At 43.9% G+C, this 16,260-nt stretch overlaps 1 protein-coding gene across 12 annotated transcripts in view; it reads left to right on the forward strand.

The window, feature by feature from the left end:
* The window catches only part of GREB1 (growth regulating estrogen receptor binding 1), a 110,089-nt gene that overhangs the window by 14,661 nt on the left and 79,168 nt on the right, over positions 1–16,260 (forward strand). For 2 of the 12 annotated variants that reach the window (XM_081188942.1, XM_081188943.1), the window contains exons 2-5: positions 1,601–1,724; positions 1,947–2,072; positions 2,595–2,657; positions 13,363–14,933. The gene's annotated coding sequence lies outside the window, so the exon portion shown is untranslated. Of the gene's footprint in view, positions 1–1,600; positions 1,725–1,946; positions 2,073–2,467; positions 2,553–2,594; positions 2,658–11,675; positions 14,934–16,260 lie in introns of those variants that run through there. The other 10 variants (XM_081188947.1, XM_081188949.1, XM_081188938.1 and 7 more) reach the window with 10 other exon arrangements.

A 16,260-nucleotide genomic window follows, 5' to 3' on the forward strand; every position in this document is an offset into this window, starting at 1 on the left:
GGGGCGAAGTGCTGCTTTCCCCCACCGCCAGCCTCAAAGATCCCTGAAGCCTTTGGAGCGTAGCGCCCCGCTGCCCTGCAGAGGTTTGCACGCAGCTGTCCCCAAGCTCGAGCAGCGAGACGGAGCCCTCCTTCTCACTGTTCTGGCTTGGGAACAGCTTTGCTAGCTTCTGCAGGACAGCGGGGTGAAGGCACCCCGCTGCCCTGCAGAGGTTTGCGCGCAGCCGTCCCCAAGCTAGAGCAGCGAGACGGAGCCCTCCTTCTCACTGTTCTGGCTTGGGAACAGCCTTACTAGCTTCTGCAGGACAGTGGGGTGAAGGCACCCCGCTGCCCTGCAGAGGTTTGCGCGCAGCCGTCCCCAAGCTAGAGCAGTGAAACAGAGCCCTCCGTCTCACTGTTCTGGCTTGGGAACAGCCTTGCTAGCTTCTGCAGGACAGCGAGGTGAAGGCACCCCGCTGCCCTGCAGAGGTTTGCGCGCAGCCGTCCCCAAGCTAGAGCAGCGAGACGGAGCGCTCCGCAGTGCTCTGTCTTCCTGTTCTGGCTTTGGGCTTAGCGGCGCAGCCTGCATTCGCTCTATAGGACGCACACACATTTCCCCTTAATTTTTGGAGGGGAAAATGTGCGTCCTATAGAACGAAAAATAGGGTAGTTTGTGCCATGGTGCTATCAGGCAAGGAATGTCCAGTGTGAGGAATTACCACATTTTTCACTCTATAAGACGTACATTCCCCTCCTAAAAAGTAAGGGGAAATGTGTGTGCATCTTATGGAGCGAATGCAGGCTGCGCAGCTTTCACTGAAGCCAGGAGAGCAATGCAGGCTGCTCTCCTGGCTTCAGGGAAAGCCGCCCAAAGCCTCCTGGAAGGGGCTCTGTTTCTCCTCCCGCTTTGCTGGAGAAGCGCTGAGCAGAGAGGGAGAGAATATTTTTCTTGTTCTCCTCCTCTAAAACTAGGTGCGTCTTATGGTTGGGTATGTCTTATAGAGCGAAAAATACGATAACTCTATATTGTCAAAAGTGCACTTGCAAGTTAGGGAAAGGCACGTCCATCAGTCCTGTGTCTCTCAGCTACTGCTAGGTGTGCATCCGATGAGACAGTTGCCTCGACAGAGAAGGTTTGTCCCCATCCTTAACTTATGTATCTCCCCCACCTGAGCAGGCAAAGACTGCATCTGTGTGTAGCTTGCTTCAGCTCCTCCCCTTCAATCCTCTTTTGGTCCTGGGAGAGAGTGGAGCAGGGGAGGTAGGAGCAGGAGGAGGTGTGGAAGCCCTTGACTCTACGCCAGCCTGACTTATCTCTCCACCCTCCTGTACCTGTTCTTCATTCTCCAATCCTTCAGCTCCTCCTGCCTCTGACACTCATCTCCTACCTGTTACAGGCTCCCCCAGAGCACAGATCCCTTCAAGTCCGTCTCCATCCCTCTCCTCTTCTCCCAGTGCCCACTCATCAGAATCTAACCACCACTCCCCAGTGTCCAGCCAGTTAAGTCGGAGCCATAGCCAGAAAACAAGTCGTGAACTTACTGGGGAATGGAATAGATTCACAGAACCAAGCTGTTCATCTGTTTCAAGCCAAGCTGACTTTATCCATATGGATTGCATAGGCAAATGGAGTGAGATCCAGCTGGTGTCCGCTGAATGAATGGAAAGAGTTTCATCTCATGGCACACGTATCTGGTGGTGAATGCCCATGGCTGTATTGGAACAGGAGCAGTCAGTTTGCACAAGGTGAGTGGTGGGTTAGAAAAGAATCCATCAATTGATAAAGGATTGCACACACTGGTATAAGATCTAAAAGTGGTTATGTGAATAAACAACCCAGGATAGGCATGCTTAGATTGTGGTGTGCGTTGCCCTTCCAGTGGTGGTGCAGAAGAGGTGTGGGCAGGCTTTAGGCTTGTGGGATCTACTTTGTTATTTTTTATTAAAACTACTTCGTTATTTTACTAGGTTTGCCAACCAGAGCCAGGTGCAAGATAGCAGCGCGGATGGGGAGATAATACGCTAAGAATGAAGGAACAGGGTGCCTCCGAGCACATGCTGCACCCAGGAATTTCTGATCGGTATCAGAACCAGGTATCACAAGGGCTTCCGCACACAAAATCCACTTCTCTCCCCCTCCTCTTGCTCTATTTCCCAGTAGCCTAATAATTGAGAGTAAGAAACTGTGCCTGTCTACTGCGTCTCTCCCAGTAGCTCCAGATCTGCCTCTTGTCCTGTGCTGTATAACATAGGGAGACAGAAAGTGAGCGAGCTAGGAGCTGCAACTTCAACAGGCAAGAGAGGAGAGGGAAGGAGACTTTGATGCAGGAGGTCAATGGTGAAAAGTGACTTGAAGCAGGAGGTCAACGAGAGCTGTCTTTCAGGCTATGGATGGGAGGGAGCATGAGAGGAGGAGGAGGAGAAGGAGGAGGGTGGGACAGGGAGAAGAGGGAGGAGACACAGAGCAGCATCCCTATCCTTTTCTTTAGAGCACGCTGCTAGCAGTAAAAGGAGGTGAATGCTTCCCTAATTGTCATTCCTGCCTGCTTCCAAGCAACAAAGGGAGCCTCAGAGGTAAGATTTCTTTTTCTCCCCTCCCACCTTCTCCCCTTTCAGAATTCTTTCCCACTTTGCAAATCTTAAGGAAGGAAAGGAAAAGGAAGAGTCACTAAGTGGAAGGTAGGAACCACTCAGAATACCCAGGAAGGACAGAAGGTTGAATTCCAGTCCCTTGAACAGAACTGGGGGTGGGTGGTCAGGGGGAGGGAGATAGAGACATGAGCAGAAGCCATGTAAGAAGGGAGGGGGGCGTCCAGGTCAGAAACCAGCATCAAAAGAGGGTAGGGTTAGCATCTGAAGCACTGCTCCAGAGAGAGAGAAAAAAGACTATTGCTATCCAGTGATTTCGGACCTACAGAAGGAAAATGAGTATCTTAGCTGTATGGTAGATCCTTGACTTTTACAATGGGTTTTGTTTGCTCATGTTGTGTTGCCATATATTCAGTGTAAGCTCTTTGGGGCAGAGAGCCAGTGTTTCTGGATGCCTGTGCACATTTATTTTGTGTGTGTGTTTGTGTGTGTGTGTGTGTGTGTGTGTGTGTGTGTGTGTGTGTGTGTGTAGATCTTAAACTCTGCAACGTAGAAAGAATAAGGGGTGGGGGGAGAGATTGTAAAATGAACTAGACGAACCTTTCTTGTCTTACAAAGTGGTCCTTGCAGTTTTATTGATGAAATTGAAGTGCGTAATCTCGGGAACCTGGAACATAAAGCTATGTTCCCTTTTGTAATGTTTTTCTTTTTCTTTGAATGAACTGAGTTCTCCTCTCTCAGCCCAGATTCCAACCTGCCCCCATCCCCCTCCTGAAACAAAACTTTAAGGAAATGGTGGGGAAATCAAACCTTCCAAGGTAATTGAGCGCAGTAAAGTGGTAAACGGCTGCTGAGTTTTAGGGAGCAGATTGCTGGAGACCCTGCGCTGAGTAACTCTGGGTGTAGATAAAGGGGCTGATTCTTTCCACTTCACCCCCCCCCACTTTTGTGTTTTTTTGTTATAAAGCAGAAGGAAATCCACAGCAACTGCTGTTAATGCGTGTGTGTAATTAGTGTCAGGTTGGATGTTGGTCTATTTCACTGTCACTCCTTTCCATTCATCTGTGAACATTCCTAGAATAGGGAAACCACTTAATTTGTGACAAGTCCACAGTCACACACCCAGACTTTTACATTTCTTGATTGCATTAATATTAACTGCAGTGTGTAACTGCACTACCCCTTTGGACTTTTGCGCCCCCCTCATTTTGCTGAAACCAATGGGCGTTTTGAATGCATGTGGGGCAAGAGCAAATCCTCTATCTTACAACTAAGGCAAGGCACTCTTACTCTTTGTTTACTCAGAGTTAATAGAGGTGTGTGTGTGTGTGGGAGTTTCTCTGACACCCTCCCCTGGCTTGAGCTTTGTAATCAGTGCAAGAAATTCAAGGGCATTCTCAGAATCCTGATTTATTTTCCTGACTCCCATTCTAACTTGCTTTACTTAGAATCATGCATATTGTTTTAATAATAAAACAGAGTGAGAAACAGAGAATGGAATAATTTAAGATCTCCTTCAACAGTTAACAATGCGGTTTTCTGTTACTTTTCTGCTTTCATACAGAGTGTTCCATGAACACAGACACAGAAAAAGCTCACATTGAGAGTAACCTGGTTTGTACAGTCGTTCAGTTGTAATACTGCCTTGCAGTCAGGTCAGCTATAGAGGGAGCTCCATTAATGAAGGCTGAATCCTCAGTCTTATTGCCATTGTCCTATTGTTTCAAGGTGCCTGCTTGTAATTATTTATTACACGTGATGGTATAAGCCTTATTTTATAAGGGAACTTGGGCTAAGAGATGCTGACAGATTGAAGCTGAGTATTATGACTAAACAGAGATTTAGATTTAGATATGTCCAGCCCAAAACTGATAGTAAACTACTTTGGCTCACATTGGAAGTGCATTTAGATTGGACATTTTATCATTATTGTTTAAATCCAAACACTCCAACTTAAGGCTGTATTCACATTTGAGTCTAGCATTCTTGCATCAGATGGGCACAATTCACTGTTGTTGGTTTCCTATAAGCCCTTATTTTTGTTTTATTATGTGATTCTGTATTTAGACATACAGGCTTAAAAATAAATTATCCGCAGTCCACTTGATACTTTAAAATACTTTTCCTTATTTTATTTTTTACAATAAGGACCATTTCTACCCTATTAGTGTTTGTGATACTACATGTTCTTTGCTTTTGTGCAATTATGCACTAAGTGGCATTCAAACAGCAGTACCTTGTTCTAAAATGAAGACAGATGCACTTTAAGAAAAAATACCATCTAAAATTATAAAAGCAAACAAGAATAGAACCTGACTGAGCCACTTTTTAGTGATTAAAAACTCTCTGAAGGGAAAATATATTCTCCTGATGGAAAGAAGAGCTAACAGAAAAACATTTCCCTAGTCATGGTTTCTATAATGTAGGTGTAGCAGAAGGAAATGTCCTACTTTGTATCTAGGGATGGGGTGACATTTGATTCATTTCGCAATTAAAGGTGAGTCTACCTAATTTGCACTTTCTGAAGCAACACGTGTGAAACATAGCCATCCTTTGAAATTTGCAAATCTCTGAATTTTGCAATGCAGTTCTCTAGCTAAGTAAGGTACATGCCAGGATAAAATGTACATAAATTGGCATATACTAGTGAAAATAGCATACAAAGATGTGTTATATTGGAGGGAAATGCTTTGCAAAAATGTGTATATTAGTCAAACATCCAGATATTAGGAGAAATTCACAGCAAAATACTGATGAATTTTCATGAGGACCTTAAAAGAAGTTGCAGATTGATGTAGAAATGTGGAGAACTGAATCTAAGTTTAGAAAATGAGAAACTGAGAAAAACAAAATGGACAGGTCCACCCATCTGAATCTGCACTGCACCCTAATCTAATATACATAAATAAAAAGGGGTGCATAGAGCAAGGTTGTATTCACATATCTTAAGACCTTTCTATGCTATGTAGGGGCTTAGGGCCGGCTCACTTGTGAGGCAAGGTGAGGCTACTGCCTCAGGCGGCAGGATGCACGGGGCAGCAGATCCTGATGTAGATCTTTATTTCTCTCTTGTTCCTGGTGTAGGTCTTCACTCACACCTACCTCCCTGGTTGGAGAGGAGACGCCATTTTGTGGTTCACCTCAGGTGCCAAAATGTTATGGGCCGGCCCTGCAGGGACTATTCTGTGCACACTTATCTGCAGGTGTGTCCTTTTAAGTCAGTGGAACTTTGTAGCAGATGACTACACCATAAAAGATATTAACCGGCACCTTGAATTAGGTTCACAGGCTAATAGCTAGAAAGTACAGAAGGCTCAGATGTGGAATGATATGGCCCATGTCACCCATTTTAAACTGATTTCTCAAGCCACTTGACTTATTGAGAGAACTTGGAAATTCTGATGGTTTTCATTATTCCTAAACTAAGAAACCACTTGCTGCCATGCTATTATCCAGTCAATGGCTTCAAGAGGCAAGTAAAATTAATGTCCAGTATTGTTACATTTCAAAAGTTGTGCTTCTAAAACAGACAAAATACCTTTGAATCTGGGAGCCCAATTCACTAGGACGTTTCTCTGTGGAATCCCCATAGTGTGAATGAAACCTACACAAGGTGTTATTCTTCAGTTCATTTCAGTAGGGCTTACATAAGAGAAACTCTGAGTGGATCTTTCCCTTCATTTTTGATCAGCTGATCAGTTTTCTCCGTAGCATATGATTGGCTATTCCAGCTTTTCATTAAGGAACATTATTCTGAAAACATTTTTTTGAATGGTAGTGTAGAATTAACCATATGCCCTTTCCCACTAGCGTGTTCCCAGTTTCTTCCTTGAGATTACAGGCCCCTTCAGACATCCTTTCTATTGGGCATTCATGATTATTTGTGCTCATGGTTTTATGATCTCCTTTTCAAAACGCTTTGTGCCTCCAGATTTTTGGAGTGGACTTATAGTGTTTTTAAAATGTTCTAATTTTGGTCACTCTGTTTCATTTTTGTTGGATTGGTGCTGGCTAAATCTTTAGTTGGGGTTGAAGGTTACTTTAATTTGGGCATAACTGTAAACTATTATTATTGTTGTTATTGTTACTGGTTTTTATTGATTTATTGGTTTATTTGTTGCTTGTATAAGATATCTTGTTTTTTTAATGTTCGATGTTTTGTTGTGTTTTATATGTTGTAAGCCACCCAGAGTGGATGGGAAAACTCAGCCAGATGGGCGGGATATAAATGTAAAAAATATTATTATTATTTAGTACATGCCCTGTAACTTCCTACTGAAATCCTATAACCTTTTATACCACAAATGTTCTGGGTTTGTTTTTTGGTCCTGCTTTTACTGCACTATGGTGTAGGAGTGCCCCTCTAGATGGCAGTAATGAGGTAACTTTGTGGAAGCATTGCCAAACAACTAATAAAGCGAAATGACTTGTAATTTCACCAGTGCTCCTCCACCACTGGAGTGAGCCTGCTATAGTCTGGTAGTTGATATTCAGTATCCACTATCAGCGTCGTATAAAAGAAAACAAAACACTCAAACACAACACAATAAACAGTCAAAGTGCAATCGGAGCAAAATGAAAGCATATTAACAGTGTGTTGCTAAGACGTAAAGCAGGGGTCAGCAACCTTTTTTAGCCGTGGGCCGTTCCACCATCCCTCAGACCATGTGGTGAGCAGGACTATATATATATATATATATATATATATATATATATATATATATATATATATGCTTTCGTAGATTTTCACGGGTACAGGAATGTAGGTTTTGGTGTCTTCGGGTGTCTTCCCGTGTAAGAGTTGGGGTGTCTAGGCGACGTTTCGACGAGGTCTCACTCGTCATCTTCAGGCTGGTGCTTTTGGCTTCTTGTTACTAGAACAGAGTAACAAGAAGCCTTGTTCTAGTAACAAGAAGCCGAAAGCACCAGCCTGAAGATGACGAGTGAGACCTCGTCGAAACGTCGCCTAGACACCCCAACTCTTACACGGGAAGACACCCGAAGACACCAAAACCTACATATATATATATATATATATATATATATTGGGGGGGGGGAATGAACGAAGTCCTGTGCCCCACAAATAACCCAGAGATGCATTTTAAATAAAAGCACATATTCTACTCATGTAAAAACATGCTGATTCCCAGACCATCTGTGGGCCGGATTGAGAAGGCGATTGGGCCGCATCTGGCCCACGGGCCTTAGGTTGCCTACCCCGACGTAAAGCCTACTGGTTTCAGTGGGGCTTCCTTCCAGGTCATTGTGTTTAGAATTTCATCCCCTGGTCCTTATCTTACACAAGGTTCCTTTAAAAAAAAAAGTGTGGTGGTGTTACAACCCAACAAATCAGGAGACTTGTGACACTTTAAAGACTAGCATATTTATTGTAGCAAGCCTTTTTTTTTTTTAGCGAAAGGGCCTGTTGCATTGGTTGAACTGGACTATGAGGTCGCAAAAGCTTATGCCACAGTAATTTTCTTTGTTCTGAAGGTGCCACAAGATTCTTTGCTTCTTTCGTTCTGCAACAGTGGAACCCCTCTGATGCCTTGTTTCTTCATATGCGCATTTGTCTTCAAGATGCCACAAGCCTTTATTTGTTGGGTTTGCTGCAGCGGATTAAAGTGATTGCTCTTCAAGGATTTAGTGTACCCAAAGTATAGAAATACTTCCCAACAAGCAGTGTTGGTGAGATGAGCAAAAACAGTGATTGGGGCTACAACGAAGGGGTTAAAAGAGCTGTCTTCATAGCCTGGGAAGGAAACAGGCAGGAACCCAGGGCTCAGTAATATGTGCTTAATCCTTGGGGCTTAAGTGTGCATAACTTTGCAATGGATTGAAGCCATTGTCTTCAAGAAACTCTAAATCTTTGTCAGCCCAAAGATGTGAAGTGATTTAGTCCGAAGGCTCCTAAACCACAGAGAAGCTCTAAAATATGCCCCCTTTCCTTTTGACCTGGAAGAGCATTCTTTCAAACACAGGACTGTGGTTGGCCAGTATTATTTGTACAGGCTGGCATTCAGTAAATAGTCAGCTTAAAGTAATGCCAGATCATTGGAGAAATACACAGGAATGAAGTAACCATCTGCACAGAGTGGCTGTCTATTCTCAATGCCAGAAAATGGCTGAATGGCGGCAATACCTTATGACCATTGGTGATTGCGTATTCTAACTTTATTTATGTGTGCGCAAACTCAAAATTGCCCACTTTCTAAGACAGAAGGTGATTTAAGTTAAACTCATGGGAAGCAATGCAGCCAGTTTAAAACTGACTAGGGGGAAATCTAGTCTGCATGGTTCCAAGATCTGGGAATCTGGAGAAAAGTTCACAGATTGTAACACTGCTTTGAACGAGAATGAAGTCCTGAATTTGCAGACGTAGTGTAATGGCTTGTCCACACAGCCCTACAAAGAGCTCCCCCAACTGCAGTTTTGTTTTGTTTGCACAATCCCCTATAAGCTCTGGAGTGTTATAACCACTGCCTGCAGGGCAGGAGATCAGGATGGGATTGCTACTTCACACTGTCATTTTCACAGGCATATAAATAAACAACGGGAGAGGGAGTTTAGATGGTGAGAGACCAGAAGCTTCTTGGAACTGGATATAGGGAGGCAGTTCCTTGTGGGGAAAATACTTAACGTTTTAAAAACAGTTTTGATAAACATAACTTAGCTGGCATTAAAGACCTCAGGGATTAAGTCACATACAGTATATCCAAAAGTAGAAGACATGTGTTAGGAGTGTGGAGGTGCAAGAGCAGATATTTGAGAGGGTTTGTGTGAATATTAAAGCCTATTGGGAGATGGCAGGATATAGCTGGACAGTACCATTTAGTTGGATATAGTTTGACAGTAGGGATGTGGGTGGTGCTGTGGTCTAAACCACTGAGTCTCTTGGGCTTGCCGATCAGTAGGTCGGTAGTTCAAATCCGCGCAATGGTGGTGAGCTCATGTTGCTCTGTCACAGCTCCTGTCAACCTAACAGTTCAAAAGAATACCAGCGCAAGTAGATAAATAGGTACCACTGCGGTGGGAAGGTAAATGGCGTTTCCATGTGCTCTGGCACTCGTCATGGTGTCCCATTGCACCAGATTTAGTCATGCTGACCACATGACCTGGAAAGCTGTCTGTGGACAAACACTGGCTCCCTTGGTGTGAAAAGCGAGATGAGCACTGCACCCCATAGTCACCTTTGACTTTACCTTACTTTTACCTTAGTTGGACAGTATAGTTATTTTATTTGGCAACGTCTAGACCAGTGTTTCCCAACCGGTGTTCCCCGGCACACGAGTGTGCCGTGAGACACCGGCTGGTGTGCCGCGAGATGCCTGGAGGGAGGCGGGCGAGTCGGGCGGCGAGAGGCGGGGCGGGGGCGGCGAGGAGAGGCCGCGCCTCCTGCTGCTGCCTGGCGCTCCTCCTCGCAGCCGGCAGCGCTGCCTGGGCGCCTCCGCGCGACTCTGCCTCGCTGGGTTTGGTCTCCCAGCAGAGACGGGTCACACGCGCCCCTCCCTCCCTCCCTCAGCCTGCGCGGAGGCGGATTGAGCGCAGCTGAGAGGAGCTGCCGAGGGAAAAAACGTTCACTTTTGTGCGTCCCTCCCGGCGTGACGCTGCGCGCTGACGTCACGGGGCGGGGCTTTAATGGTGGTGTGCCGCGAGATTTTTTTTTAGTACACAGGTGTGCCGTTGCCCAAAAACGTTTGGGAAACACTGGTCTAGACGTCTAGACCAGAGTGTTTGAAGAGAGAGAGGGGAATAATTATCCACCTGCTAAAAGTGGCCAGAATGGTGGTTAACCAAAAATGGAAATAGAAGGTTCCTCCATCATTGAGGGATTTGATGATAAAGATTTGAGATGCAGCTGTAGCATACATGCTAAAACTCACAAATATTAGAATCAGAGAAGGAGAACAAAAGCTTTATTGAAAAGTGTTCAGTCATCATTTTGTATTGGAACAACAAGGTACAGGATGAAATCAACAATATAAATTATTAGGAGTTCGGTATTATTGAAATGTAAACTGAAATAAGAACCCAATATCAAAATAGCATATACTTTTTTTGTTTTGTCTGTTTAACAAAGTTTCTGTGTTTCTGTTGATTTTGGGCTGTATTCAACGAACTCATTGTACTAGTGGGAGGCAGCACAAAAATTTCCACTAGCGCCCTCCTCAGATCTGTGCCAGTGGGTCAGGATAACCCCCAGAACAGCACACAGGCAGAGAGAGGAGATCGTTCTGTTGGGCAAACACAAATGCTTGTGCTGATGGAACAATCTCTTAAGCACATTGTTGGATACAAACCTTTGTATTTTAGGTGTCTCGGTGGTGGTAATAATGATGATGATGATGATGATGATGATATCTAAAGGACACAACTTGGGTGTTCCCCAGGGCTGCCAGAAAGGCATCCGGTGGAGCACCAAGTTGTGGGGAGGTGGTTAGAGAGGGTCTGATCCATGTGCTGCAGATTGCAGATTCTGCAGCAGAGGCCCAGTTTTTAATATTTTATAAAAATCGGATACTTGGGTGAGAAAAAAGCCCAGGGTGAGAGGTATTGCTGAGCCCAGCAGACTTCAGGTGGAAGAGTGAAGACCCGAACCCGGTTCACCAAATTACAAGTCTACCGCTCTTAACCACTACACCACACTGGCCAACCCACTCTCTCCAGTTAAATAATTTCAAGTAGTAGAGCTTAGAGAGACTTCTACTTGAACCACTGGAGAGCTGTTATAAACTCATGACCTTGACTTTCTTTCCGGGGTCTTTAATCTCTATGGAAAATGTTTCAGAATTGCTATATTACCCACAACTCCTTAATCTAGTTCTAGGAATGGAAATGGACCAGCCTGTTGTAATTTATCAAAACCATTCTGCTTCTTACAGTTACTTCATGTCCTTTGCTAAAATAAGCAGAACATCTCCCAGTATTTTAGAACTCCAGACTTGTTTTTGTTTGTTATTATGTCATTTATTTTTGTGTACTGTTTATATTGTAAGCCACCCGTAGACCTTCAGATGAAGGGCGGTATAGAAGTTTAATTAATAATAATTTTAAAAAATCTCAGATGTTACCACATGGGGGTGCATTTGATTAAATTATCACTTCAATTGTGATGACTTTACCATGCTGAAATCTAAAGTGTATGTATGTGGGGATTTTTTTATTTATTAAAAATGCTACAGTAGATAATAAAAAAATCTCCACACAGTTTACATAACCCCCCCCCAAAAAATAACAAATTAACAACCAAACAATTGTGTGTCACAAATAAAACTCACCAGTATACAAAACCAAAAGAAATGTAAAATTAAGAATCCAAGAAAACTTGGGCAAATATATGCATTTCTAAGAGGCTTTTAGAGGTCATTACTGCCTCTGCCTTACACATTACCCTAGGAAGGGAGGGCATTCCAGGAGGTGGGTGTTATCACTGAAAAAGGCCTCTTCCCTGTTGTAGCTAAGGTACAAGTCACTGGTTGATAAACCACCAGCAGGGCTACCTTTGAATTTATTGAAACTCATCTTAGTCTGCACGGGAGAAGGCAGTCTGCTACGAGTTGCTGGTATTTAACACTTTTTTAAAAAAGAAGAACTTTGGAGATGCAAACTTTATGAACTGCAGAGTTAAAGCATAAAGCCATAAAATGGAATAAATGAGGAATTGAGTAACTCTTGTCCTTATTGTCCCCTAAAACCATATTAGACCAATGAACAGGATCTCATGTTTTTGTTTTTTGAAAAAAATATGTATACCAACTACAAGATCAGGATACAGATCAGGACTATTTTATTGGCTAACCATTTCCATATGTGCTATTTTCCTTACTGAGCATCTCTCCCTAGACCGCAGCTGCTGTTTTCCTGAATCTCAGTCTCTAGATTCTGGTAACTTGGGTGGAAGGGATGGCAGACTGATTTTTTTGTTTTTTTTATAGCAGGGCCAGGGAATCTGCAGCCTTCCGGATGTTGCTGGACTCACAACTCCCATCACCCCCAGCCAGCATTTCCAGGAATGATGAGAGCTGTAGTCTAGCAACATCCCTGATTTCGACAAGAAGCTCAAAGCAGCTTGCATGAGCTGATACCTTTTTAACTATGCAACAACCATGTGAAATAGCTCAGGCTGCATTTTAGCGCCTAGTCCAAGGTCAGCAGAGGAGCCAAGGGGAGATTTGAACTCAGGTCTCTCTGCTCCAAGTTCAAACACATGCTCCAGCATACCACACTGCCTCTCAGAGTCAAGTTTAATTGGATCATCCTCTCCTTTTGTCTCCCCAAAACATCCTTCAGGGAGAATCTTGAAGAGCCATAGTCCAGTTCCTTGTCACCTAAGTCTCTTCTCAAGACTAGCTGTGGCCCCCACCCCCAACCTCAGATTTATAAATAGGAGTGGTCAGTTGTCACAGATGGGAAACCGCAACAATGTTTTCGGGACAAATGATTGGAACTCCTTTCAGCCCCCACCTCATGGGTCAGCATGCCTTCCTCCCCAAGGCTATCACTCTGGTAATTTATCCTCTGAGGATTACACAACAGCTGCAGATATTATTCTCATCTTTGAGACCCCCCTCCCCCTGCGGGTGAATTAAAGCAGATGTATGGAGCAATCGAGAAATGTATCCCAGGAAGTTAGAATGCATAATGTGAGTATGGCGATGGTGGTCTCTCGCAGAGAAGAAAGACATAATGAATGCATGTGTCAGTGAGAAAGAAATCCTGCATAAATTAGAAACTCTTAAATCAAGCATCCCATAATGGTTTACTGTGTGTCCAAAACAGGTTCTCTCCCTTGTAGGAAGGAAGGTGCATTTTGAGTCTTGAGGAGTACATTAAAAGAGAATGGCATGATGGGAAAAGTAAAGAAATCATTTGCTGAATAGCTGAATTTGGAAAGAATTTTTGACACGGCTGACAACTCTTCCAATGAGATCTTTGTGAGGGAGAGCAAAGGTCAGGGTACGGGACCCTTTGGGATATCAAAAGGTGCTGAGAAGAATAGCTGGGAGTTGCAGCAGCCCAGAGAGTCCTCTTTTGTTTTCATTGGTCAGTCGCTGAGGATGATGCCTGTGGACATCAAAGCAACAGGGAAACGCTGCTATCTAACTCCATCCTTTGCCGCCGCCCCCGCCATGTAATTGGCCAGGGTGGGGGTGGGGGGAGAAGAAACAATGGTGGGGGAAGCTGTGAAAGTATTGTGTGCTGGAGAAAGAACAGATAAAGAACATTTGTATCAGCCAGCAAAACTAGCTCTGCATTTGTGAAAATAGAAGCTGGGGGAACAGCGTATAGCTTTTGTGGCATTCAGTGACCAGAGTTTTCAGAAAAAGCAAAGGTTCTCCATTTGTAAATGGTTTAGCAGAGGTCTGCACCACTCCAGTGAAGGTGGCATGCTGAGAAGGCGCCACACAGCTATATCCCACCCCACCCCACACTTTACATTTCAACTATGTATTTATTTTAAACTAGTCAGGAATTACGGGACTGATCTGAAGGTAGTTTGGCTCTCGCTCAAGAGCTAACAGCTATTGCAAGCTGCATTTCCTCATACTCTACTCCCTTCCCTGAGGCCAAAAATGCCTCTTTCAGGTCACAGATACAGATGGTGCTGCTTTGACCCAGTGATATTAAAGTTGGGTTTGGCCTGGGAATCCTCTGATAGATCTTTCAAGTTGCTGCCTCAAGCACAGTTACTTTTGGCAATGTGATTATCATGAGTTGCACTGTTTGCTGGCAGCATGGCACTGCAAAAATGCAATGTTATGCTAGTGTTGTCAGTAGTGTAAAAATGATGGGTGTGTGTGTGTGTCCAAGAGATGGCTCATCTCTCTGCTTTGTGAGGTATTGCCCCAGGTGTTGCCAAACTTTGGGGGGCCCGTGGGCACATTCAGGAACTTGAAAGAGAGCCATGAGCACCACCCCAGCTTCCCTCCCCTGGGACAGCCTGACCTCATCCACACTCTGCAAGGCAGATAGAAAGATTCACAGCATGTGCACACATGCCAGTACACACACAAACACCTGCATGCTCTTCTTTTCTGTGGGAAGTGAGTAAAAGTCAGATCCAGCAAAATTAATTCATCCTATTGATTTTGCTATTGGGTCTCCCCAAACCACCATCTAATTCAAGCTTACATTGGTAGACTGCACAGTGGATCTGGTACTTGCCAGCACCATGAAAGCATTAACCCAAGGTACAAATCCTCATAGATCCTCATGGTTTTTTGTTTTTTTACATAGGATAACAACGAAAGCATCAACAAATTGTGGAACATATCTGTGGACAGATGATTTTGTGGTGGATTTGATGGAGTCCCTTGTAAAAATAAGGAGGATCTATAAGGAACTGTGCCTCAATTCCATGTTCAGGTATGAAAAGTTGCTAACTTTGGTATTCTGATGATGATTTCATCTTTGTTTGCCTTTCATTATATGTGATGGATTTGAAATATTGTACTTGGCACAAAAAACCGGCAGTGTAAAACTGCAGTTCATTCACCATGAATGAATAGTTAATCATTAAAGATAAACGTAAGGCACTTAATCTTTAACGCAGCCTCAAACTAGGCTCAAACTATAGCAGGTCGGCACTTATTCATGGAATGATTTTCTTTTGGCGCCTGCTCTGTAACCACCCCCTTCAGACTGTATTTTCTTGCTGTGTTTGGTACTAGAACTCTCTGGCCAGTTCTGCTGCTAATGGACAACACAAGGTGCTGAGCTGTGGTCTGTGAGGCAACAAGTTGTGCTGTACATGCTGTCTCTCCAGAATGCTGTTTCGTTCTTTCCTCTGTTTATGTAATTTTTGTCCTCTCTCTTTCATTCTCTCTCTCTCTCCCCCAGTTTAAAGCTCATTTCTTATACCCATGAGGCTGTTCTTCCCTAACATGTCTCTCGGTTGCTAAAAAGGCTTCCCTAGGAAGCAGCAGTGAATTTGGAGGACTTATAGTGGATTTTTTGCTTAATTAATGAAGAGAGGTTCTGGCCTTGGGGCCTCTGGTTATTTTCAGAACCCAAGAACGTAACCAAGGTTACATTTAACATCATGCATTTTAATCACTATGGCACCACTTTCAAAAGTCACAGCTTCCCCCAGAACATACTGGAAACCCCTATTCCCCTCCTAGAACTACAATTCTCAGAGTGATTTAGCAATCCCTTATCACAGGGAACTTTGGGAATGGGAGCTGTATGAGGGGAATGGAGGGGGCTGGTCTCCTAACAACTCTCAGCCCCCATAGTGGCAGCCCTGTATTGGGAAATTTTTAAGGTCTGGTGTTTTACAATTTTTTATATATGCTGTAAGCCACCCAGAGTAGCTGCGGAAACCCAGCCAGATGAGTAGGGCATAAATAATAAAAGTATTAGTATTATTATTACAGTGGTACCTCAGCTTACATACGCTTCAGGTTACATATGCTTCAGGTTACGGACTCCGCTAACCCAGAAATAGTGCTTCAGGTTAAGAACTTTGCTTCAGGATGAGAACAGAAATTGTGCTCCGGCGGTGTGGCGGCAGCAGGAGGCCCCATTAGCTAAAGTGGTGCTTCAGGTTAAGAACAGTTTCAGATTAAGAACAGACCTTCGGAACGAATTAAGTACTTAACCCGAGGTACCACTGTATTATCACTATTACTATTACTATTACTACTACTACCACATCTCCCATAATTCTTTGGGGAGAAAGTCACGACTG

This window comes from Podarcis bocagei (assembly GCF_964188305.1).
Source record: "Podarcis bocagei genome assembly, chromosome: 3".
Lineage (NCBI taxonomy): Eukaryota > Metazoa > Chordata > Lepidosauria > Squamata > Lacertidae > Podarcis > Podarcis bocagei.